The sequence below is a fragment of the Gorilla gorilla genome, chromosome 18 (assembly GCF_029281585.2).
Source record: "Gorilla gorilla gorilla isolate KB3781 chromosome 18, NHGRI_mGorGor1-v2.1_pri, whole genome shotgun sequence".
Taxonomy (NCBI): Eukaryota; Metazoa; Chordata; class Mammalia; order Primates; family Hominidae; genus Gorilla; species Gorilla gorilla.
Window position 1 is genome coordinate 82,127,698 of NC_073242.2, and position 26,371 is coordinate 82,154,068.

At 45.4% G+C, this 26,371-nt stretch overlaps 1 protein-coding gene across 3 annotated transcripts in view; it reads left to right on the forward strand.

Annotated features, from left to right (window-relative positions):
• The first annotated feature begins 90 nt into the window (after positions 1 to 90).
• Positions 91 to 26,371, forward strand: part of CHD9 (chromodomain helicase DNA binding protein 9) — a 274,384-nt gene continuing 248,103 nt past the window's right edge. For 2 of the 3 annotated variants that reach the window (XM_055366787.2, XM_055366788.2), the window contains exon 1: positions 556 to 701. The gene's annotated coding sequence lies outside the window, so the exon portion shown is untranslated. Of the gene's footprint in view, positions 702 to 26,371 lie in introns of all 3 variants that reach the window. The other variant, XM_055366784.2, reaches the window with a different exon arrangement.

Below are 26,371 nucleotides of genomic sequence, written 5' to 3' on the forward strand. Positions count from 1 at the left end.
ACAAAACAAAAAACACAATTCCCTTAAGCCGCCCCTTCCCCTTCCACTGCTCAGAGAAGGCCTTCCAGCAGAGCAGAGCACGAGGTCGCTGGCACACACCCATCCTCCACCAGCCCTGGCCTCTGTAGAGCAAGCCAGCAGAGCAGGCTGTTTCTCTCATTCAGGGACGGTTTAGGGGGTGGCAGGAAGAAATGGTTGCTGATAGGCGAAGGGCCTCCCTGGGTTGGAGAGAACCCCAGCCTCGGATGGTCCCAGCACATTTAAAAGAGAAGCAGTGCCAAAGGTGGGGTGCACTGAAAGCTGCTGGATGAAGAGAAAGATCCCCGTGCTCAGCCCGGAAAACCAGAGGATGGATACCAGGCCGAGGGCCAGGGCCTGGCCGTCCCTCCGTGCCCCAAGAGAAAGTTCACCAAGTTCAGATCCCAGTGCCCCGCAGCGGGTGAAGGTGGTCCCGCCCCAGGCCGGATCTGGCCACAGGGCTGGCGGCGCGCTGGAAAACCGCCCACGTGGGAAGCCCTGGCTGCATTTCCGCCCTGGACTGCGCTCCCGCCTGCCAGCGCGGTCCCTGCGCAGCCGCCCCGCGCCCACTAGGTGGCGCCTGCGCTCTAGTGGGCGCTTCACAGGCGCAGCGACAGCGACAGCGACAGCTCGAACCTGAGTCCCAGGATTCCGGGGACTGGAGGGCAGCGCCGGCAGCCAAGGTAGGATTCCTGAGCCCCGGGCGTCTCCCTGGAGCCTCTGAGGTTGGGGTGGACAGCGGGGCGGCCGCTGGGCACCGCTTGCGGTCTGCAGAGATAACCGGAGGAGTCGGGGCGGCAGCACGTGTTGTAGCCGTGGGGGGTACCCAGAGACCCGCAGTCTCGGAGCTGGGCCTAGAGCAAGGCAGAGCACCAGGTCGCTGGCACGCTCGCATCCTCCCCAGCCCTCGCCTCCCAGAGCATGCCCGAATCCCCAAGCCGCGCGTCCTCGAAGCGGAAAGCAGCCACTGTCGCCCAGAGCCACTCCAGGGTGGCAGCCGAGTGCTGATGAGGTCCAGAGCACCACTTCTTAAACTTGTCTGCACGTTGGCGTTGCTTGGGGAGCATTAAAAAAATACCGATGCCCTAGTTCCACCCCCGCCCCCAGAGACTCAGATGTGATTGGGTGGGGGACTGGACATCTGGGTATTAAAATGTTTGCAAGAGATTCCAGGTGGCAGCCAAATTTGAGGACCCCTGATCTAAGGAGTTGGAGAAAAACGGAGGACATTTGTTTGTTCTAACCCAGAATGCTGATGATTCCCTCCTCCTCCTTTTCCTCCAGTTCGCCCTCCTCCTCCTTTCTCATGTGCCTTTTAAGCAGGAAATGCCTCTGCCTTTGTACTGTCAAACCCAAGATAACAAACTAACCATCCCCCACCCCCCACAGTAGGGCTGGTTCTGAAAGGGTTGAACTCGAAAGTGGGCAAGGAACAGAAAGACACCAGTGTGGAATGTGAGCGAAGACTCTTCGGGGTTTACGGGTAGGAAGGGGATTCCTCCCCACCCTGATCCCAGAGAAGATCAGGAGAATGGCTGGAGCTGTCTTCCTCATTTTGGCAAACCTAGCTGATTAGGCAGTGAGAGGCCTTATAACGAGCAAGGGCCCTTTTACAACTAGTAAAAATGAGCCCTTATGTTTGTTTGTTTTATAGAGATGGGGCCTCACTATATTCCCCAGGATGGTCTCAAACTCCTAGGCTCAAGCCATTCTCCAGCCTTGGCCTCCCAAAGTGCTGGGATTATAGGCATGAGCCGCTGCGCCCCGCCGACCCCTTATGTTTATATAACAGCAGTGTTACTAGCATGGGCATAGAATCCCCCCCATAGGCAGCCCTTCCTTTGTGACCTTGGAAACTCACTGAACCATCCTTAGCTTCAGTTTTTGTATCTGCAAAATGGGTGTGAAAATAGGGTTGCCTTGGGAATTATTCACAATAAAAGCTACTGTTTACTAAGGGTTCACCCTGTGCTAGAGGCTTTCTGTGCAGGGCCAAGTTAGACTCCTGACCATAACTTCCACGGTAGAACTATGAATACTGCATTTGATAGCCAAGGAAACTGAGGCTCAGAGAGGCCAATGATCTTGCTCAAAGTTATATAATTAATTAATAAGAAGCATGTCCCATATTTGAACCCAGGCAGTCTGCTCTTGAGCTCAGGTGCAAAAGAACAATACTCTGCTGTTTCCCTTGTTGACCAGGACAGCGTGCACGGGGCAGGCGCATGGTGTGTCTTCACAAACACTAGCTATCACTGCTGTGAGCTGAGCACTTCCACTGAATTGACTCATTCACTCATTGGAAATACATTTATTATTGAGAGCCTACTGTGGGCCAGGCAGTTTTCCAGATACTAGAGATAAAATATGAGTAAGACAGAATTCAGCCAGCCCCGAATGAGAGAAACGGGAAGAAAGTGCAGTAGATTCTCATTATTAACAAGTTCTAAATTTGCAAATTCTTCCCTGTAATCCCAGCACTTTGAGAGGCTGAGGCAGGAGGATCGCTTGAGGCTAGGAGTTTCAGATCAGCCTGTGCAACAGAGCAAGGCCCTGTTTGCTTAAAAATTATATAGATTGAATAATTCTTAAAAAAAATTTGTTTGTGGCCAGGCATGGTGGCTCATGCATATAATCCCAGTACTTTGGGAAGCTGAGGCAGAAAGATTACTTGAGGCTAGGAGTTCCAGATCAGCCTGGGTAACACAGTAAGACACCATATCTTTATTTTAAAAATTATATAATTAAAGAATTTTTTAAAAAATATGTTTGTGGCCGGGTGTGGTGGCTCATACCTGTAATCCCAGCACTTTGGGAGACTGAGGCGTGAGGTTAGGAGTTTGAATTTAGGAGTTTGACACCAGCCTAATCACTTGAGCTTAGGAGTTTGAGATCAGCCTGGACAGCATAGCGAGACCTTGGCTCATTTAAAAAAAAAAAAAAAAAAAAGAGGAAAAAAGGCCGGGTGCAGTGGCTCATGCCTGTAATCCCAGCACTTTGGGAGGCCGAGGTGGGTGGATACCTGAGGTCAGGAGTTTGAGACCAGCCTGGCCAACATGGCAAAACCCCGTCTCTACTAAAAATACAAAAAATTAGCTGGGCGTGGTGGCAAGAGCCTGTAATCCCAGCTGCTTGGGAGGCTGAGGCAGGAGAATTGCTTGAACCTGGGAGGTGGAAGTTGCAGTGAGCCAAGATCATGCCATTGTACTCCAGCCTGGGCAACAACAGCGAAACTCCATCTCAAAAAAAAAAAAAAAAGAAAGAAAGAAAAAAGAAAAATAATGTCTGTGTAACTTCCAAATCAATATCCATGACACTTTCACAGTTATATATGGATGCACGTAGAATAGTGAAAAAGTTGAGTCACCCAACGTGCACATTTCCAGCCAAGGGCAAACAGGAGGACACGCTGCTTTCTGGTTTCAGCTCTTGTGCTATAAACAAGTGTCCCTTTTGTGGTGTACTTAGTGCCACATTTTTTGCATGTTTGTGCGTTTTTGTTTGTGATGTCGCTGTTTGAAATGGCCCCAAGTGTACTGTTGACGTGCTGTCTAGTGTTCCTAAGTATGAGAAGGCTGCGATGTGCCTTACAGAGAAAGCTTGTCTGTTAGGTAAGCTTCGTTCAGGCATGAGTTATAGTGCAGTTGGCTGAGTTCAGTGTTAATGAATAATATGTATATATCTCAACAATATATATCAAATAAGGTGTCTTTTGTTTTTGTTTTTGTTTTTTTGAGACGGAGTCTCACTCTGTCTCCCAGGCTGCAGTGCAGTGGCACGATGTCAGCTCACTGCAGTCTCTACCTCCGGAGTTCAAGCGATTCTCCTGCCTCAGCCTCCCATGTAGCTGGTACTACAGGCACATGCCACCACGCCCAGCTAATTTTTGTATTTTTAGTAGAGACGAGGTTTCACCATGTTGCCCAGGCTGGTCTCGAACTCCCAACCTCAGGTGATCACCCACTTTGGCCTCCAAAGTGCTAGGATTACAGGCTCAAGCCACAGCACCTGGCCTATAAGGTATCTTTAAACAGAAACACACATAAACAAAGGTTATGCATTGATCTGCCAAGCAGAAGGTGGGGTGAGAAAAAAGATGTTTTTGGCAGAAAGGTCAGCATGTACAGAGATAGCCAAGAGCTTGGCAAGGCCAGGGGACTCAAGGAGAGCCAGTGGGCAGGGATTGTGGTGGTCAAAGGGAGAGAGGCTGGGGCCAGGCGGCTCAGTGTCTTGTGGGCAGCTCTCATTTCATCCGATTAGCACGGTAATCCTGGCAGGTTGGACAGGATCATTTCCGCCTTTGAGAGATGATGAAATTGACGTTCCATGCTGTTAAATGACTTGCCCAAAGTTGCACTGCTGGTAAGCAGCAACACCCCCCACCCTCCAACTTAATCTAATGTTGACCAGACATTTGGGTTTTTTGTTTTGTTTTGTTTTGTTGGTTTTTGGTTTCTTTTGTTGTTGTTTTTAAGACACAGGGTCTTGCTCTGTCACCCATGCCTCCTGTAGTGGTATGATCATAGCTACTGCAGCCTCAACCTCCTGAGCTCAAGGGATCCTCCCACCCAGCCAAGTAGCTGGGGCTACAGGTGCACACCATCATGCCCAGCTAATTTTTTAAGTAGGGTCTTACTGTGTTGCCTAGGCTGGTCTCCAACTCCTAGACTCAAGTGTTTCTCCTGCCTTGGCCTCTCAAAGCACTGGGATTACAAGCATGATCTACCTTACCTGGCCAACATTTGGGTATTGATCAGAAATCTCAGGACGTGGGCTGGAGGTTTGGTTTGTTCTGGGGAGAAATCAGTAACTAAGTGGTGGTGAAAGTGATCAAGCATGGATGAAACCACGTGGGATAGTGGCAGGGTGTGGAGAAGAAAATTTCTCATGTCCTTTAAAAAAGAAAAATATTCCTGGTGGCTGGGCACAGTGTCATATGCCTGTAATCCCAGCACTTTGGGAAGCAGAAGTGGGAGGAATGCTTGAGGCCAAGAGTTCAAGACTAGCCTGGGCAACATAGTGAGACCCCCCACCTCTATCTTTAACAACAAGAAAAATGGAAAAAAAATTTAGTCAAAAAATATTACTGGTATAAAGACATGAATTCCTCTGTGAAAGAGTCTTAGGTACTTGCAGAGGGTGGGAGTAATAACCATGGTCATAAAGATGTGGCAAAAGGAAATGTGAGGTTCTGATTCAAACTGCCCCCAGATAGGTCTGGGCATCGGCCTCCCCACTCATGGGGCAGCCAGGCCTCAATCTGCCTCTTGTCTCTGCAGGATAATGACCTTGAACAGGCATCAGCAGACTTTTTCTGTAAAGGTCCAGAGAGTAAATATTTTGAGCTTTATGGACCATAGGGTTTCAGTTGCAACTGCAGTAAATTCTCAATTAATGTCCTCGTTAGGTTCTTAGAAACTGCAACTTTAAGCGAAATGACATACAGTAAGTCCTCAAGTAACGTCGTTTCTTGTAATGTTGATGAGAAACTGCCACTGTAGAGTAAAAGCAGCTGTAGATGGTATGTAAACAAATGAGTATATCTGGGTTCCAATAAAGCTTTATGGACACTGAAGTTTTGAATTTCACATAATCTTTCTGTGTCACAAAATATTATTCTTTAAACATTTTTTTCAACCATTTAAAAATGTAAAAGCTGGCCAGGCATGGTGGCTCATATCTGTGATCCCAGGACTTTGGAAGACCAAGGAGGGAGGATTGCTTGGGGCCAGGAGTTCAAGACCAGCCTGGGCAACATAGCAAGACCCCCATCTCTACAAACAAACAAACAAACAAATAATGTAAAAACCATTCTTAGCTCACAGGCTATACAAAAACAGGCAGTAGGCTGGACGTGGCCTGTGGGCTGTAGTTTGCTGACTCCTGATCCAGAATAATGAGACCTGAGGATCAGAAGGATACTAGGTAGGTTGGGTGCAGTGGCTCATGCCTGTAGCCCCAGCACTTTGTGAAGCTGAGGCAGGAGGATTGCTTGAGGCCAGGAGTTCAAGGTCAGGCTGGGCAACATAGTGAGACCTCATTTCTATTTTTAAAATTTTAAAAATTAGCTGGGGCCTGGATTGGTGGCTCACACCTGTAATTCCAGAACTTTGGGGGGCTGAGGTGGGAGGATTACTTGAGTCTAGAAGTTCCAGACCAGCCTGGGCAACATAGCAAGACCCCATATCTACAAAAAAATGAAAAATTAGCCAGGTGTGGTGGTGCACCTGTAGTCCCAGCTACTCAGAAGGCTGAGGTAAGCGAATCAATTGAGCTGAGGAGTTTAAGGTTGCAATGAGCCATGATCATGCCACTGCGCTCCAGCCTGGGCAACTGAGGGGGACCCTGTCTCAAAAAACAAACAAAAATTAGCTGGGCATGGTGGCATGCACCTGCAGTCCCAGCTACTGGGGAGGCTGACGGGGGAGGATCACTTCAGACCAGGAGTTTGAGACTATAGTGAGCCATGATTGCAACACCGCACTCCAGCCTAGGTGACAGGGCAAGATGTTGTCTCTTTTTTTTTTTTTTTTTTTGAGACAGAGTTTCACTCTTTTGCCCAGGCTGAAGTGAAATGGCATGATCTCAGCTCACTGCAACCTCCGCCCCCCGAGGTTCAAGCGATTCTCCTGCCTCAGCTTCCCAAGTAGCTGGGATTATAGGTGCCCACTGCCATGCCTGCCTAATTTTTGTGTATTTAGTGGAGACGGGGTTTCGCCATGTTGGCCAGGCTGGTCTCAAACTCCTGACCTCAGGTGATTCACCCGCCTCGGCCTCCCAAAGTGCTAGGATTACAGGCATGAGCCACCTCGCCTGGCCAAGATGCTGTCTCTTTAAAACAAAAAAACAAACAAAAAAGACAGACACACAAAAGGAATACTAAGTGTTCATCTGATTTGAGTCTTTACCTGACCTGTGAATCTCCATTGAACATTCTCAGCCATTTCTTGAGTCCTCAGTAAGATGGAACTTCACATCTCACTGGGCAACTCATTCCACTGACAGAAGTTTAAAGCTGTGTCATAGTTGTAGTTTCCCCCAAAGCAGATCACGAGAAAAGGATTCAGGTGCCAGAAGTGTATTTGGGAAATGATCCCAGGAAGCCCAGTGAGAGTGAAATTAACCGAGAAAGGGAGAAAAGCCAATAAAAAAGGTGTTGATGAGTGAGTTACCACTGGACAATTGGGTCTCCATCCCTCAGGGACCCTTAGCGAGACTATAGAAAATATTTCAGAAGTGTCCCACGAAAAGGCAGGGAGACTGGGGTATATCCTCGACTCTCATACCTCATTATTGGGGGTTGTCTTGCTAACTGTCTGCTGTGCACACCCTGAGGCCAGAAAATAACTTAAAGCAGAAGTGAAAGGTAGCCCAGGGCATCTGGAAATGTCTGCAGGTAACCTCGGGTGAGCTGAGGAGTATGGGTGGGGCACCCATAGTGTCTCCAACAAAGTGTTTCTGACTTTGCTTTCTAAGATGTGCAACTCATACCACAAGGGGTCTTGTGAGATGGCTTTGGTGTGGCACAGAGAGAGACATGGTACCCAAGAGCACAAAGTCTCAGAATAGGAAAGGGATTTTTCCCTTTTGAGCTGTCTCTTTGATCCTGCTCTGCCCGCCTCTCACCCCTGGGGCTGCCCTCTCTCCCCAGAGCAGGTGCTCCACCCACGCTGGCCTTTCACTTCCTCCAACTTGTGGGACTGGGACTCTTGCTTCTGACTGCAGCCAACAGAAGTCTGGGCAAAGTACTAGAATGCTACTGTAACACTTGATTGTCTCCTCTTTCATTGGAAAGACAGCAGTCCTCCAGTTCAGGGCATTTAAGAGGCAACAGTAAGTGTGACCATTTAATAACATTGTTAAAACTGTAACAATCTAATAACATTGTTTGCTGTTATGTTTATCTTTACAGTTTCCACCTGTACATGGCTTTTCATGTATGGTAGTAATATAACGTTTCCCTTAAAATAAATGTATATAAATCGTGTGTCCATTTAAAGAAAAATTTTAAATAAGAGTATCAATGGTATGAGGATAGAATAAAATATAATAGGCCAGGTGCAGTGGCTCATGCCTGTAATCCTAATACTTTGGGAGGTACACACAGGGAGGTCACTTGAAGCCAGGAGTTGGACACCAGCCTGGGCAACATAGTGAGACCCCATCTCTACAAAACATTTTAAAAATTACCTGGGTGTAGTGATGCATGCCTGTAATCCAGCTACTCAGGAGGCTGAGGTGGGAGGATGGTTTAAGCCCAGGAGTTCGAGGTTACAGTGAGCTATGATCATGCCACTGCACTCCAGCAAGACCCCAATTATTTAAAAATAAAAATTTATAGGGCCGGGTGCAATGGCTCACGCCTGTAATCCCAGCACTTTGGGAGGCCGAGGAGGGCTGATCACCTGAGGTTGGGAGATTGAAACCAGCCTGACCAACATGGAGAAACCCCATCTCTACTAAAAATACAAAATTAGCCAGGCACATGCCTGTAATCCCAGATACTCGGGAGGCTAAGGGAAGAATCGCTTGGACCCGGGAGGCAGAGGTTGTGGTGAGCCAAGATCGCGCCATTGCACTCTAGGCTGGGCAACAAGAGTGAAACTCCGTCTCAAAAAAATAAAATAAAAAATAAAAGAATTTTATTAAAAAAATATATATGTATAAAATACCCACCACTTACTGAGTACTTACTAAGTGCTGGATGCTCTTCTAAGCACTTTCCATGCGTCATTCAAATCATTCAGTTAATCCTCACCAATATGGGTTAAGTACTATTTGAGGTAGGGACTCTTTGCCCCATTTTACTACTGAGCAAACAGGCATAGGGAAGTTAAATAACTTGCCCAAAGTTATATAGCTAGGAAGTGATGAGCTGGAAAATAAACCCAGGTGGTCCTGCTCCAGATTTGTGCTCTAAATTGCAGAATTATGCTGCTTCTCATAAATTTCACACACACACACACACACACACACACACACACACACACAAAATGTGAAGGTGATATTTGAATAACTGAAGTTAGGGGAAAACTGCCCTAAAAGGTTCCCCATTTTTTCTGTCTCCCTGTATCTACTGCCCTTTGGTTGCCATACTTTTTCTTTTTCTGTATTTTTTTATTTTTATTTTTATTTTTTTGAGACAGTCTTGCTCTGTCGCCCAGGCTGGAGTGCAGTGGCGCAATCTTGGCTCACTGCAAGCTCCGCCTTCCGGGTTCACGCCATTCTCCTGCCTCGGCCTCCTCAGTAGCTGGGACTACAGGCGCCCGCCACCACGCCCGGCTAATTTTTTGTATTTTTAGTAGAGATGGGGTTTCACCATGTTAGCCAGGCTGGTCTCAATCTCCTGACCTCGTGACCCACCCATCTCGGCCTCCCAAAATGCTGGGATTACAGGCATGAGCCACCGTGCCCGGCCTTTTTCTTTTTTTTAAGAAAGACAGGGTCTCACTCTGTTGCCTAGGCTGGAGTCCAGTGTTGTGATCATAGCTCACTGCAGCTTAAACTCCTAGGCTCTGGCCATCCTCCCACCTCAGCCTCCAGAGTAGCTGGGGGTACAGACATGAGCCACCATGCCCAGCTAATTTTTTTTTTTTTGGTAGAGACAGGTCTGGCTATGTTGCCCAGGCTGGTCTCAAACTTCTGGCCTCAAATGATCCTCCTGCCTCAGCCTCCCAAAGTTCTGGAATTACAGGCATGAGCCACCGTATGTGGCCTGGTTGGCATATTTTCTTTAGAGCCTCAGAAGATCAATCTATTCCCTTTTCGTCACCACAGTTCTTCAGATATTTGATGACAGAAAACTGGTTGGCCTTCCCAGATCTTCTGTGCTCTAGATTAAACATTGCCAGTTCCTTCTACTAGTTTCTGTTGCATGTTCTTGGCCTCTTCCCCCACCAGCACAGGGCCTCTTCTTTATTCTTGTTTCTTCAGCAGAACCTATAAAGTTATTTTGTTGTCGTAGCACTTTTTTTTGCAGGTTTCCCACAGCTCATTCCAGGGGCTCAGGGTAGGGAGGGTGTGATTGGGGTGACTGACATGGCAAAGGGCAGCTTGAGAGTGACATCAAAAAGGGGGGCCAGCTGTCAATCAGGGAAAAGCCCCCTAGGGCCAGCAGTACAGTGGGCTGGAGGCTGGTGAACCTGGTTCTCTGCAGGCCAGAGATAAAGGTTCTTCAGTGCACTTGGAGCTAACCAGGCTGAAAGGGGCGGACTAACCAAATTCACCAGAGCCTGGTGAGGAAGCCAGGCTGCAAATGTATTAAATCACAAGAGAGGCTGGGCACAGTGGCTCATGCCTGTAATCCCAGCACTTTGGGAGGCCAAGGTGGGTGGATCACCTGAGGTCAGGAGTTCGAGACCAGCCTGGCCAACATGGTGAAACCCTGTCTCTACTAAAAATAGAAAAATTAGCCAGGTGGCACATGCCTGTAATCACAGCTACTTGGGAGGCTGAGGCAGGAGAATCAGCTGAACACAGGAGTCGGAGGTTGCAGTGAGCTGAGATTGCACCATTGCACTCCAGCCTGGGCGACAGAGCAAGACTCTGTCAAGAAAGAAAGAAAGAAAGAAAGAGAGAGAGAGAGAGAAAGAAAAAGAGAGAGAGAGGGAGGGAGAAAGAAATCACAAGGGGAGAAGCAACTGCAAAGCAGTCTGAAACCTCCATGCTGACTTGTCAGCACACTGTTTCTCCTGTGGGAAAGTCAGAATCTAGTTAGAAGGTTGGTTTTCATGGAATCAAAGCAAGGTGAGCAAAATGAGTGATTTTAATCGCCAGGAGAACCTAAGATATTTGTACCCTCTGAGGGATACAAGAGTCTAGAGTGGCAGCACTGCTAGTATAATTCCCCCTTCCTGTGCTGTGGTAGAAATGTCTGATTGATCACTGCATCTTTTCCTTCCTACTGCTCCCTGGGCCAGCCCTAAGATTCTTAGCAAGAGAGTATTCTGGCCCTGTGCGGTGGCTCACGCCTGTAATCCCAGCACTTTGGGAGACAAAGGCAGAAGGATTGCTTGAGCCCAGGAGTTCAAAATCAGCCAGGGCAATATAGTGACACCCCATCTCTACAAAAAAATTTAAAAATGAGCTGGATGTGTGGGCGAGCCCCTGTAGTCTCAGTTACTTGGGAGGCTGGGTGGGAGGATTGCTTGAGCCTGGGAGATTGAAGCTGCAGTGAGCTCTGATCACACCACTGCACTCCAGCCTGGGAAACAAAGCCAGATCCTGTCTTAAATTAAAAAAAAAAAAAAAAAAAGGAAGAGAGTATTCCTGGAAGCTCTGGCCAGACCTCTGAGCTGCCTGTAATACTCAAGGAGGTTTTCAGAGTTTCCACTACTCTGGACAATGTGGAAGACAATGACTTTTTCAAAGACTTGCTCTTTGGTACTGCTTTTTTGGAGCTCCTCACGCATCACCATTTCTCTCTACCTATGATTCCTTCAGCTTATGTTAATGCAATTGGCTCGCTTTTTGTTTTGTTGAGTCTTGATTTAATTTCCAGGCTTTGCTCTTCCAGCTTTGTCCAGAGACACATCCTGTCCTGTCCTGTCCTTAAGGATTTCTGCAAATCAGTAATCACAGATGTTGCGTGCAGTTCACTGATATCTACTCTCCTCGTATTTTGGGGTGGCTTACTGCATACCCACGAGTAAGAACTTCTTGCAATCAACAGGCAATTTGCTGGGGTGCTGGGGTTTGTTCCATTATCAAACAAACTGGGATTCCTACCCCATTTCCATCACTTACTGGTTGTGTGTGACCTTGGATGAGTTGCTTAACCTCCTGAGCCTAGTTTTCTCTGCTGAAATATAGAATCGGCAGCATCACAATTTTAAACTCTTACTACTGTTATCACTCAATTATGACTGGGGCCTGGAGTACAAAGGAAAGCAGCAAGTCAGCAGAGGAAATTTAGGCACTAAACCCAAGTCATCGAGTTTGCTGCTTTTTAACATTGGTTATGCTTAACTAAAGAGTTAGGAGTCAGTATTTTGAAGCAAGCAGAACTTTTACCAGCCTTAAAAAATGTACATTATGTACATGGCCTCTCTTTCTACCCATATAGAGAAATGGACTTACCTAAAAGAAAAATAAACGCATACGGAGAATCAGTGGCACCTGGAGCTCCTGGAGGAGAGGTGGTTCCTGCCCGGTCTCACAGGGGAAACCCAGCTCTTGCCCTAGGAAGGCTGCTAGTCTAATGAGAGAGGCACCATATTTAAGCTCAGGGAGTCTGGGAGGAGAGCCATACAGTCTTCTTGGTGTGAGCTATAGCTTCTTCTCTGCAGGCATTGCTGTGTCCGCTCCTTCTCTTTGGTCAATCAGCAGTCAGGGACAGAGAGGCTGTCATCATTCACAAGTCCATTACACCTGTGTCAATGCATATTAGCGGGCCAGTTTCTGAGGATGTGACTCAGGAATTTGTTTTTGAAAGACTTTATATATTTTTGGTACAATTTAGATTTACAAAAAAAAATTGAGACAATACTACAGAATTCCCACATATTCCACATCCAATTTCCCCTATTATTATTATTTTTTAAATTTTGAGACAAGGTCTCTCTCTGTCACCCAGGTGAAGTGCAGTGGTGCGATCTTGGCTTACCGCAACCTCTGTCTCCTGGGCTCAAGCCATCCTCCCACGTCAGCCTCCCAAGTAGCTGGGACTACAGGCGCACACCACTATGTCCAACTAATATTTTTATTTATGGTAGATATGGGGTCTTGCTGTGTTACCCAGGCTGGTCTTGAACTCCCGGGCTCATGCAGTCTGCCCGCCTCGACTTCCCAAAGTGTTGGGATTACAGACATGAGCCACAGAGCCAGTCTCTCCTGTTATTAACATCTTATATTGCTATGGTACATTTGTTACAATGAACTGATATTGATATTTGATATGGTACATTTGTTACAACCTGATATTGATACATTATTATTAACTAAAAACATAGTTTATTCAGATACCCTTAGTGTTTATTTAATGTTCTTTTTCTGTCCCGGGACCCCATCCAGAATACCAAATTACATTTATATCTTTTTTTTTATACCAACAAAAATGGGCTTGAAACCACTTTACATTTGTTTGTTGTGTGTCCTTAGTCTCCCATTGGCTGTGACATTTTCTATGAATTTTCTTGGTTTTGATGACCTGGAGAGTTTTGAGGAATACTGGTCAGATATATTGTAAAATACTCCTCTACTGGAATTCATCTCATATTTTTCTCATGATTAGGGCTGTGGGTTTTGACGCGGAAGACCGCAGAAGTAAAGTGCCATCTTTATCACATCACATCAAGCATCTGTACTATCAACATGACTTATTACCAGGTGGCTAAGGTAGCGTTTGTCAGGTTTCTCCACTGTAAAGTTACTCATTTTCCTCCTTTTCATAGTGTCCTCTTGGAAGGAAGTCACTGAGCAGCCCACACTAGAGCCCAGGAGTTTGGGACTAGCCTGGGCAACATAGTGAGACCCCAACTCCACAGGAAAAAAAAAAATTAGCTGGGCATGGTGGCATGTGCTTGTGGTACCAGCTACTTGGGGTGCTGAGGCAGGAGAAGTGCTTGAGCCCAGGAGGTCAAGGCTGCAGTGAGCTAAGATTGTGCCACTGTCCTCCAGCCTGGCACAGCCAGACCCTGTCTCAAAAATAAATAAATAAAAATTTGAAACCCATGTAGGCCTGGATTCCTACCCCACTTCCATCACTTACTGGCTGTGTTTGACCTTGGATATGTTGCTTAACCTCCTGAGCCTCAGTTTTCTCAGCTGAAATATAGAGCTAATATCACTACCTGCTGCTTAAGGTTATTAAATAACAGGCACATAGTAGTCCTCTATGAATAGAAGTTGTTATTGTTGTTAGTCTGCCATTCAAGTTCCTTCTGGATCTGACTCCAGATCCAAACACCACTTTTCAAGGTTGCAAGACAACACGCTTGTGTGGCACATATTCCTGCACCGAGTTGCATTCTCACTGGTCACATTCTCTTCCCCGCCGATCCAGCATTCTCTCCCACCTCTGCCTCTCAGTCACACAGTACTTCAGCCAAATACAGGGCCTGCTAAAGTGCCCTCTACCAAGCCACACATCTGCATATCCTCCTTCTCTCAAACCCACCTTAAGCACCACTTCCTCTGTGACACCACCCAAGAGAGCCAGGCAAGAAGTCCTCTCTCCTCCTGGGAACTGCCACAGCACCCACTCCACTGTATTCCCTCATATTCTGCAGCCCTCATCACTTTTAACCCATTGTCAAAGCAAGGTGCACTGTCCTCTCCCTGAACAATTCTCATCTTTGTTCATCTTTCTCTCCCACCTGCACACACTGGGCTCAGTGCAAGCTTGTGGTCTTGTTTATACCTGCGGTAAGTTTTGATGAGACAAAGGAAGTAGGGGAAATGCCATATCCTGAATGCTAACTGGGCCTAACTGGGCAGCCTATGAGGGCTGAACTTTGCAGAGGTTGAGAGGCTGACCGTAGGTCACTTCCACTATTTTATATATATCCACATATTTTATTGTGGTAAAATACACATGACATTGAAATTTACATTTTAACCATCTTAATGCATTTTCTTATTTTATTTTATTTTATTTTATTTTTGATACAGGGTCTTGCTCTACTGCCCAGGCTGTAGTGCAGTGGTGCCATCTTGGCTTACTGCAACCTCTGCCTCCTGGGTTCAGCAATTCTCCTTGCCTCAGCCTCCAGAGTAGCTGGGATTACAGGCATGTGCCACCACGTCCAGCTAATTTTTGTATTTTTACTAGAGACAAGGTTTCACCATGTGGCCAGGCTGGTCTCAAACTCCTAACCTCAAGTGATCCACCCAGCTCGGCTTCCCAAAGTGCTGGGACTACAGGCATGAGCCACCGCGCCCAGCCTGCATTTTCTTTAGTTCAATGCATTAAGTGCATTCACATTGTTGTACAACCATCACCACTATCCATCTCCAGAACTCTTTTTCATCTTCCCAAGCTGAAACTCTGTCCCCATTAAACAACTCCCCTTCCCCCTTAACCCCATCCCTGGCAACCACCATTTTACTTTCTGTCTTTGTGAGTTTGACTACTCTGGGTACCTCATCTAGGTAGAATTACACAGTATTTATCCTTTAGTGACTGGCTTATTTCACTAAGCCTAATGTCTTCAAGGTTCGTATTCCATTTTAATAGACTGTGGTATGTATCTGCCACAGTGTGTTTATCCATTCGTCTGTTGGTGGACACTTGGGTTGCTTCCACTTTTTGGCTATTGTGAATAACACTGCTATGAACATGGGTGTATAGATATCTGTTTATATTCCTACTTGCAATTCTGTTGAATATATACCTATAATGGAATTGCTGGATCTTATGGTAATTCTGTGTGCCATTTTTCAAGGAATCATCATATCATTTTCAACAGCTGCTGTACCATTTTACATCCCACCAACAATGCACCAAGGTTTCCATTTCTCCACATCCTTGTCAACGTTTGTTATTTTCTGTTTGTTTGTGTGTGGTTTTTTTGATCATAGCTGTGCTATCCTGGTGTGAAGTGGTATCTCATTGTGGTTTTGATTTTCAGTTTTCTAATGATTAGTGATGTTGAGCATCTTTTCATGCACTTACTGGCCATTTGTATATCTTCCTTGGAAAAATATCTATTCAAGGTATTTGCTGATTTTTAAAATCAGGCTGGGTTGTTTGTTTCTTTGTTGTTGAGTTGTGGGGTTCTTTATCTATTTTGGGTATCAGTCCCTTACCAGATAACAATTCCAAGTATTTTCTCTGTGGATTGCCTTTTTAGTCTGTTAATCATGTCCTTTGAATGCACAGAAGTTTTTAATTTTAATGTTTAATTTATGTATTTTTTTCTTTTGTGCTTTTGGTGTTGTATTCAAGAAATCATTGCCAAATCAATGTCATAAAGTTTTCCCTCTATATTTTCTTCTAAGAGTGTTATGGTTTTAGCTCTTATATTTTAAGTTTTTGATCCATTTTGAGTTACTTTTTTATGTCATGTAAGGTTAAGGATACAACTTCATTTTTTTGCACATGAGTAGCATGTCTTTCTTTCTTTCTTTCCTTCCTTCCTTCCTTCCTCTCTCTCTCTCTCTTTCTTTCTTTCTGTCTTTCTTTTTTTTGGAGTCTTGCTCTGTCACCCAGGCTGGAGTGTAATGGCGTGATCTTGGCTCACTGCAACCTCTGCCTCCCGGGTTCATGTGATTCTCTTGCCCCAGCTTCCTGAATAGCTGGACTACAGACATGCACCACCATGCCCAGCTAATTTTTGTAGTTTTAGTAGAAACAAGATTTCACCATGTTGGCCAGGCTGGTCTCAAACTCCTGACCTCAAGTGATCCATCTGTCTTGGCCTCCCAAAGTGCTGGGATAACAGGCATGAGCCACCACCGCACCTGGCCATATGTCTTTCTTTATGCAAACACTACATTGCTTTGATTACTGTAGCTTTGTAGTAAGTTTTGAAATCAGGATGTGTGAGTCCTCCAGATTTGTTCTTTTTCGTGATTATTTGGCTATTTGGGGTCCCTTGGGATTGCTTATGAATTTTAGGGTGGATTTTTCTATTTCTGCCAAAAAGTCATTGAGATTTTGATAGCAATTACATTGACTCTGTAGATCACTTTGGGTAGCACTGACATCTCAATATTATGTCTTCCAAGTCATCGTGGGATGTCTTTCCATTTGCTTATATCTTCTTTAACTTCTTTCACCAGTGTTTTGTAGTTTTTGGTGTAGAAGACATTCACCTCCTTGATTAAATTTATTCCTAAGTATTATGTTCTTTTCAATACTCACATTCATTTTTGAGGCTCTTGATATATTTAAAAATGAAGAAATGCAAAACAGGATACTAATATGGTAGTCATTTTGAACTGTTTGGTCCCTTCAGTGTGTCTCAGAGATGGTGTATATAGACAATGACAGTGTTATAAAGAGTCAAAAGCCTAGGTTTAAGTCATTTCAGAAATGTGAGCCCCTACCCATTCACCCCACTGTGATTGTAAGAAAGGGTTTGCGAGTTCCTCTTCCTAGGGTAGGAATGGGGATAGTAAAATATTCCCTCAGGTGAGCCCTCCTGGGGGCCAGCAAAGACTTGTCATCACTATAGGCATAATCAATACATCTTCCCAGAAAGTGATTCTGAGAACATTCAGGTGCCTTTAAAGCCTCAGGCTAGAAGACCCCAGAGCCCCAGCATCATGGAGACTGAAGCAGAAACAGTCACTCAGAGCTGCAGAAGAAAGAGAGCCATCAGCTCGCCCATCCCCACCGTCCTGCTCATCCTGCGGGGATTTTGTTGTCTGTCTTTCTGGCCCACCTCGGTTTCAGTTTGAAGAACTGTGCTGAGGAAAAAGGTGAGGGAACACAGTGTGATGGCCAGCCCTACTCAGTCATTTCCCCATACCCCAGAAAGCATTTCAACGGCAGGCCTTTCCTCTTCTGTCACTCAACGGTTTGGGGGCTTTCTTACCCTCAGGACAGCTGGTGAAACTGTGTTCCTTTTCAGGCATTGAGTTTATTGTGCATCTTGTTTTTCTGGCCTCTGGGGATACATATGCAACACAGACACACATGCATGCACACCCACCTCTGTATCCAAATGTCTGCAGAACTCATAGGCGACAGTGTCTAGAGACAGACTCTGTCTCCTTTTCTTTCTTCTTTCTACCTCCTACTCTCCCTGCTGAAGTCTGTTGTTGTCTTATCCCCAGCCGGAAGCCCCCCTCTGTCACAGGGCCAACTTCCCGGCCACTTGTTCCCCTCCAGCTGCTGCTCCTGCAGGCCCAGCCAACTCCTATTTCCATAGCAACCAAAACTCATTTTTCCATTTCTGCCTTTCTACTTTGGAAGGAAACCCATAAGTCTTTTTTTTTTTTTATATATAATTGGGATCCCTGCAATATTTTTTTCCAATTTAAAAAATACATGTAAAATTTATCATCATAACTTTTTTTTTTTTTTTGAGGCAGGGTCTTGCTCTGTTGCTCAGGCTAGAGTACAGTGGTGTAATCATATAGCTCACTGTAGCCTCTAACTCCTGGGCTCAAGCGACCCCCCAACCCCACCTCACCCCACCCCACCATGCCTGGCTAACTTTTTAATTTTTTGTAGAGACAGGGTCTCAATATGTTGCCTGGTCTCGAACTCCAGGGTTCAAGTGATCCTCTTGCCTCAGCTTCCCAAAATGCTGGGATTATAGGTGTGAGCCAGTATGCCCAGCCTATAACTTTTTATTTTTTTATTTTTTTATTTTTTTTTGAGACAGAGTCTAGCTCTTTGCCCAGGCTACAGTGCAGTGGCACAGTCTTGGCTCACTGCAAACTCCACCTCCCGGGTTCAAGCAATTCTCCTGCCTCAGCCTCCTGAGTAGCTGGGACTACAGGCGCCTGCCACCACGCCCAGCTAATTTTTGTATTTTTAGTAGAGACGTGGTTTCACCGTGTTAGCCAGGCTGGTATTGAACTCCTTACCTCAGGTGATCCACCCGCCTCGGTCTCCCAAAGTGCTGAGATTATAGGCTTCAGCCACCATGCCCGGCCATCCCTATAACCATTTTCATGTCTATGGTTCTGTGATATTAAATATATTCATAGTGGTGTGTAACCATCACCACTATCCATCTCTAGAATTCCTTTCATCTTGTAAAACTAAAACTCTGTACCCGTTAAACACTAACTTTCTATTTTCGCCTCCCCGTAGCCCTGGCAACAGCCAATCTGCTGTGTGTCTCTATGAATTTGACTACTCTGAGTGCCTCATACCAGTGGAATCAGATAGTATTTGTTTTTGGTGACTGGCTAATTTTACTTAGCGTGATGACCTCAAGGTTCATCTGTGTCGTAGCCTATGTCAGCATTTCCTTCCTTTTAAGGCTGAATACTATTGCACTGTATATGTTTATGTACCACAGTCTTATCCATTTGTCTGTTGATGTTCACTTGGATTGCTTCTACCTCTTGACTATTGTTAATGATGCTGCTATGAATGTGAACATACAAATATCTCTTTGAGACTCTGTTTTCAATATTTTTGAATATATATCCAGAAGTGGAACTGCTAAATCATATGGTAATATGGTTTGGCTCTGTGTCCCCACCCAAATCTCATCTTGAACTGTATTCCCATAATTCCCACCTGTGGTGGGAGGGGCCCAGTTGGAGATAATTTGAATCACGGGATGGTTTCCTCAGTACTGTTCTCATGGTAGTGAATAAGTCTCATGAGATCTGATGGGTTTATCAGGGGTTTTGGCTTTTGCATCTTTCTCATTTTCTCTAACTGCTGCCATGTAAGAAGTGCCTTTTGCCTCCCACCATAATTCTGAGGCCTCCCCAGCCATGTGGAACAATTAACCCTCTTTTTCTTCCTAGTCTCGTGTATGTCTTTATCAGCAGTGTGAAAACAGACTAATACAGTAAATTGGTACCAGTAGAGTGGGGCGCTGCTGAAAAGATACCCGAAAATGTGGAAGCGACTTTGGAACTGGGTAATAGGCAGAGATTGGAACAGTTTGAAGGGCTCAGAAGAAGACACGAAAATGTGGGAAAGTTTGGAACTTCCTAGAGACTTGTTGAATGGCTTTGACAAAATACTGATAATGATATGGACAATGAAATCCAGGCTGAGGTGGTCTCAGATAGAGATGAGGAACTTGTTGGGAACTGGAGCAAAGGTGACTCTTCTTTATGTTTTAGCAAAGAGACTGGTGGCATTTTGCCCTTGCCCTAGAGATTTGTGGAACTTTGAAATTGAGAGAGATGATTTAGGGTATCTGGTGGAAGATATTTCTAAGCAGCAAAGCATTCAAGAGTTGACTTGGGTGCTGTTAAAGGCATTCAGTTTTAAAAGGGAAGCAGAGCATAAAAGTTCAGAAAATTTGCAGCGTGACAATGCAATAGAAAAGCAAATCCCATTTTCTGAGGAGACATTCAAGCAGGCTGCAAAAATTTGCATAAGTAATGAGGAGCTGAATGTTAATCCCCAGGACAATGGAGAAAATGTCTCCAGGAAATGGCAGAGACCTTTGCAGCAGCCTCTCCCATCACAGGCCCAGAGGTTAAGGAGCAAAAAATGGTTTTGTGGATAGGCCCCAGGGTCCCCATGCTGTGTGCAGTCTAGGGACTTGGTGCCCTGCATCCCAGCCACTCCAGCCGTGGGTGAAAGGGGTCAATGTAGAGCTTGGGCCATGGCTTCAGAGGGTGCAAGCACCAAGCCTTGGCAGCTTCCATGTGGTGTTGAGCCTGTGGCTGCACAGAAGTCAAGAATTGGGGTTTGGGAACCTCCGCCTAGATTTTAGAAGATGTATGGAGACGCCTGGATGCCCAGGCAGAAGTTTGCTGCAGGGTGGGGCTCTCATGGGAACCTCTGCTAGGGTAGTGCAGAAGGGAAATGTGAGGTTGGAGCCCCCACACAGAGTCCCTACTGGGACACCGCCTAGTGGAGCTGTGAGAAGAGGGCCACCATCCTCCAGACCCCAGAATGGCAGATCCAGCTTGCATCGTGTGCCTGGAAAAGCCACAGACAACACCAGCCTGTAAAAGCAGTGGGGAGGGAGGCTGTATCCAGCAAAGCCAGAGGGGCAGAGCTTCCCAAGGCCACGGGAACCCACCTCTTGCATCAGTGTGACCTGGATGTGAGACCTGGAGTCAAAGGAGATCATTTTAGAGCTTCAAAATTTGACTGCCCTGATGGATTTCAGACTTGCATGGGCCCTGTAACCCCTTTGTTTTGGCCAATTTCTCCCATTTGGAATGGCTTTATTTACCTAATACCTGTACCCCCATTGTATCTAGGAAGTAACTAGCTTGCTTTTGATTTTACAGGCTCATAGGCAGAAGGGACCTGCCTTGTCTCAGAAGAGACTTCGGAGTGTGGACTTTGGGGTTAATGCTGAAATGAGTTAAGACTTTGGGGGACTATTGGGAAGGCATGATTGGTTTTGAAATATGAGGGCATGAGATTTGGAGGGGCCAGGGGCTGAATGATATGGTTTGGCTCTGTACCCCCACCCGAATTTCATCTTGAATTGTACTCCCATAAATCCCATGTGTTGTGGGAGGGACCCAGTGGGAGATAACTTGAATCATGGGGGCGGTTTCCCCCATACTGTTCTCTTGGTAGTGAATAAGTCTCACGAGATCTGATGGTTTTATTGGGGGGGGTTCTGCTTTTGCATCTTCCTCATTTTCTCTTGCTGCTGCTACGTAAGAAGTGCCTTTTGCTTCTCGCCATGATTCCGAGGCTTCCCCTGCCATGTGGAACTGTAAGTCCAATTAAATCTCTTTTCCTTCCCAGACTCACATATGTCTTTATCAGCAGCATGAAAATGGACTAATACATATGGTAATTTCATTTTTAATCTTTTGAGGACCTGACATACTGTTTTCCCCACAGGTATAGCTTTTTTACATTCCCACCAGCAGTGCACAAGGATTCCAATTTCTCCACGTCCTCACCAACACTTGTTATTTTCTGTTTTTTTGAGAGTAGCCATCTTAATGGTACGAGTGGCATCTCATTATAGCTTTGATTTCCATTTCCCTAATAATTAGCGATGTCAAGCATCTTTTCATGCGTTTATTGGCCATTTATATATCTTCTTTGGAGAAATGTCTATTCAAGTCCTTTGCCCATTTTGAATCACGTTTGTTGTTGTTGAGTTGTAGGAGTTCTCTGTATCTTCTGGCTATTAATCCTCCATCAGATATATGATTTGTAAATATTTACTTCTATTTATGGGTTGTCTTTTTACTCTGTTGATATTGTCTTTTTATGAACACATTAAAAAATTTTTCATAACATCCAATTTTTTTTAAAAAATTATTTTAATTAGGCTGGGTGTGATGGCTCTCGCCTGTAATCACAGCACTTTGGGAGGCCAAGACAGGCAGATCACTTAAAGTCAGGAGTTCGAGACCAGCCTGGCCAACATGGCAAAACCCCATCTCTACTAAAAATACAAAAATTAGTCGGGCATGGTGGCAGGCGCCTATAATTCCAGCTACTCAGGAGGCTGAGGCAGGGAAATCGCTTGAACCCAGGAGGCAGAGGTTGCAATGAGCCAAGATCATGCCAGGGCACTCCAGCCTGGATGACAAGAGTGAAACTCCATGTCAAAAAAAAAAAAAAAAAGAAAAAGAAAAGAAAAGAAAAAATATATATATATGTATAAATTTGCTGGGCATGGTGGTGCATGCCTGTAGTCCCAGCTACTTGGGAGGCTAAGACAGGAGAATCACTTGAACCCGGAGGTGGAGGTTGCAGTGAGCTGAGATCATGCCACTGCACTCCAGCCTGGGCAACAGAGTGAGACTCTATCTCAAAAACAAAAACAAAAAGAAATTTTAATTAATTAATTTTTGCTAATTTAAAAAATTTATTTATGTATTTATTTATTTTTACAAGCAAGGTCTCAGTGGCAGGATCACAGCTCACTGCAGCCTTGAACTCCTAGGCTCAAAGAATCCTACCACCTCAGCCTCCTGAGTAGCTGGGACTACAGGTGCATGCCACCAGGCCCAACTAAGTTTATTTGTTTTGTTTTGTTTTTGAGATGGAGTCTCACTCTGTTGCCCAGGCTGGAGTGCAGTGGCATGATCTTGGCTTGCTGCAACCTCCGCCTCCTGGGTTCAAGCAATTCTCCTACCTCAGCCTCCTGAGTAGCTGGGATTACAGGTGTGAGCCACTGCGCCCAGCCTAAAATTTTATTTTTAAAGTATATATTTAAGGGGCACAATGTACGTTTACAATATGTAATGATTAAATCAGGCTAGTTGATGAATTCAGTACCTCACACACTTATCTTTTTTTGAGGTAAAACATTTGAAATCTACTTCTTCGGCAATTTTGAAATATGCAATGCGACCCAGTGCAGTGGCTCACCCCTGTAATTCTAACACTTTGGGAGGCCAAGTCAGGTGGATCACTTGAGGTCAGAGTTCAAGATCAGCCTAGCCAACATGGCAAAAATCCCGTCTCTACTAAAAATACAAAAATTAGCCAGGCGTGGTGTTGCTCATCTGTAGTCCCAGCTACTTGGGGAGCTGAGGCAGGAGAGTCACTTGAACCGGGGAGGTGGAGGTTGCAGTGAGCTGAGATTGCACCACTGCACTCCAGCATGGGCAACAAAATGAAACCATGTCTCAGAAAAGGAAAAAGAGAAAAAAAAATATATACAATGCATTTTTATTTATTATAGTCACCATTCTGTGCAATATATCACTTAAGTTTATGTCTCCTGTGTAACTGAAACTTCGTACTTGCTATGGTTTGAATGTTCCCTCCAAAAGTGGTGTTGAAATTTAATTGCCATTGTGACAGTATTATAAGGTGGGACCTTTAAGAGGTGATTAGGTCATAAGAGCAGAGGCCTCTTGAATTGATTCATGATGTTTTCACAGGAAAGGGTTAGTTATCTTGGGAGTGAGGAGGATGAAGTTCGGCCCTGTTTCCCTTTCTGTCTCTTGCACTTACTTGCCATTCCACCTTCTGCCACCGGATGACACAGCACGAAGGTCGTCTCAAGGTGCTGGTGGTATGCCATTGGACTTCCCAGCCTCCAGAGCTATGAGCCAAATACATTTCTGTTCATTGTAAATTACTAGTCTGTAGTATTCTGTTATAGCAACGTAAAACAGACTAAGTATTATTTGATCATGTCTACTTTTTTTCTTTTCCTGCCTGTGCCCATAATAATCTTTTAAAAGAAAATAAAATGAGCCACATCTGGCATAGTCAACTTGGACTATACAGAATTCCTAGCTCCCCAACTCCCTTGGTCCCTTAAAGACCCTTACTGCTTCCCTCCCCACTTCCATTCCCCTAACTCCTCATGGCTCCTGGCCCAGAAGCAGATTTGAGGAGAAGTCTGTGTGGGTCCTTTCTCCCCTCAAATTAATGCAAGATAACATTGTGCTTTGCCAATTCAGAGAAAAGCAAGAGGTCTGAGGCACTGTTAACGTTGTATCAGGTGATGCTAACCAGCATCACCAGAGTTATCTGCTTATTTACCCTCCTCCTGCCTGCAGAGGTCAAGGTTGCCTGAATATGGCATTATGTCATCTTTGAAAATGAAGCTCCCACTCTGCAGCTCCTGGGAAGCATAAATCCTAGGTTGGTTCAGCAAGATTTGATGACTATACTTTCAGTATGCTTGTTTGGCTAGCATTATACATACAGGAGCCTTGGAGTATGAAGGGACCTGGGAAAGCTTTTCCTTCTCCTACCCCTCAAAAGACTTTTCTTACTGGTCTGGTCCATCTTTGGTGGCAAAACTTCCACCATTGGCTGTTCATGCCATTGGGCTCCCAGATTGCTTTCTATTAAAACTGCAAAATGCATGTTAAGCTGTGGTCAGCTTGGATACCTCCACCCCTAGAGCTGTATATTGCACACCTTAAGTGCTCACATAATGTTTGTTGGATTGAACCAATGACTTAGCATAAAATGGTTCAACAGATGACGTTCTAATCTGACATCTGGCCAGAAACACTTCTAGAACTGAGTTATGTTTAGGCACTGTGGTATAATACAAAAATATATTTGGTCTTTGTCTCTGGTTCCTGGCACACAGCTCCTACATCCCTGGGAATTTTCTGAATGGTAGGAATATCTTTTGTTATTCATAATAAGCCCCTTTCCATTATACCTCAGTTTATGTTAGTGGGGTGTCTTTTGGTTGGAATCCTAGATAGCCTCAGGGTATGGCTGGTCACCAAGAAGACCACACTGGAACTTTCAGTACCACCTACTGACCAGCCCCTCGAAAGGGGCTGGGGGTGCAATGCTGGAGACTAAGCTCTGTGAAAACTCTTGAACAATGAGATTTGAGGAGCATCTGGGTTGGTGAACACTTGGAAGAACTAGGAAGGTGGTGCTCCCAGAGAGAGCATGGAAGCTCTGTCTAGCCCCACCATACCTTGCCCTCTGCATCTCTTCATCTAGCTGTTTCTGACTTGTGCCTTTATAGTAAACTGGTAAACATAAGGAAAGTGTTTCCCTGCATTCTGTGAGCTTTCTAGCAAATTATTGAATCTGAGGAGGGGGGCATGGGGACCTCCTGAATTTATAGCTGGTTGGTCAGAAGTCCCAGAGATCCAGGACCTTCAACTGGCATCTGAAGTGGGAGCAATCTGTGCAACTAAGCCCTTAACCTGTGGAATCTCCAGGTAGTTAGTGTCAGAATTGAATTGCATTATAGGACACCAGCTGGTGTTGGAGAATTGGTTGGCATGGGGGAAAAAACCCACACATTTGTTAACAGAAGTATTCTGTGGGCAGAAACAGATCTTAGGAGACATATTTTGGCAAGAAGGGTTTTTTTCTTTTTTTTATTAACCACTTTTTCTGATTATCCCTTCCCTGTAGCCTACTCACACCCCCATCAACATGGATAACTGAGAGGCATATGCAAAGTGCGGGAATCAGTTTCTAGTACAGCAGTTTGTTATTACAGTTGCTCAAGAAATATGTGTGCTGGGAAAATAAGGAGTGTCACTCTACACCTCCAAGGGGGAGACAGTGTTTGTCTAAACACAGGTCTTTGTCTCTACAACATGCTACCCCACCCACCCCTGCTGCCCAAGTGAGCTGGGCTTTTTGAGTCATCCGTGATGTGTTTTTGAACACAACGAGGGGGAAGAGCTCCCACAGTCTGTTCAGTTCTTGCTACAAGAAATACAAGCTGGGTTTGACTGAATGACAAAAAGAAATCTGTTGAGCCAGGAAGCGTAGTAAATACCGTGACTCTCTGCAAATGCGCACAGCCCAAACAGCTTTTTCCAGTCTGGAAAAATGAAGAGATTTGTCTGTGCAAAAACCAGCCAAGTCTCCACCCCTCTCCCTTTCTACTCCTCCACCCCCACCTCCTGGCTAGGCCTTCCACCCTGCCCCAGACATTCAGTCATCAGCTTTCATCCTCTGTGACTTGCATTGCCCCAGGAAATAACATGCCCGGCTCTGGGGAGATACACCAGCCTCTCCCAAGCATCTTTCAGGGATGTCTGTCTGGTTGGGTTTTGCCAGTCATCTCTGACCTTGACCAGTGCTGGCTCACAGCAAAGTTATTCATTACGCAAAGTGGGTCTGGTGTCTTATTCCTTGTTTATTCCCTACCTTCTCCTTCCCACTCCAGTCTTCCCCCTTTTGCTTTGAAAGAAGCTTTGTCCCATCCCTACTTCCATCAGGCAGTGTTTAGCGAGAAGATTTGCCAAAGATGAGATTTTAAAAGCATTTGCTCTCAGCTAGTACAGGGCATGGAGGTAGGATGGAAAATCTCCCAGGGACTGTCAAAGGCAACCAGTTCAGGACAGTCTTTGGTGGGTACAGAGTTTCTAGATGGGAGGG